The sequence below is a fragment of the Acyrthosiphon pisum genome, chromosome A1 (genome assembly GCF_005508785.2).
Source record: "Acyrthosiphon pisum isolate AL4f chromosome A1, pea_aphid_22Mar2018_4r6ur, whole genome shotgun sequence".
Taxonomy (NCBI): Eukaryota; Metazoa; Arthropoda; class Insecta; order Hemiptera; family Aphididae; genus Acyrthosiphon; species Acyrthosiphon pisum.
The window spans coordinates 93738894-93739359 of record NC_042494.1 but is presented as its reverse complement, the minus strand read 5'-3'; positions in this window follow the sequence as shown (position 1 = coordinate 93739359).

Below are 466 nucleotides of genomic sequence, written 5' to 3'. Positions count from 1 at the left end.
TTTTAAAATATTTTGATTCCTTTGACCTATTTTATAGGCGGGTATGAAAAATGTTGGATTGTCCGCAAAAAATTTTTTTCGATCAAAATACTTGAAAATTGAATACAAGGGTTCTCATAAATTGTGGAAATTCAAAAAAAAGTTGTTTTCTCAATAATTTGTATAAACGTCCGAAGTTTGAATAAAATTATAAAAATTAATCGTCGAACGGTTTTTTAATTTGTTGCACCTAATTTAAAAACGAATAACCATAGATATGTAATTGACATTTTCACCAAATGTTAATTTTATTATTTATTTTTTATGGTTGACCAGCCCAGCTGGACTTCCCATCTTGGCACCCGCACCCGGATTGGTCTACCCCTGGGCTTGGCTAATCAAATAATTAATCTGTTATAGTTATATATGATATATATGTATGATAACATTTTTAACGAAAAAATAACAGAAACAGAAATCTTGCTAA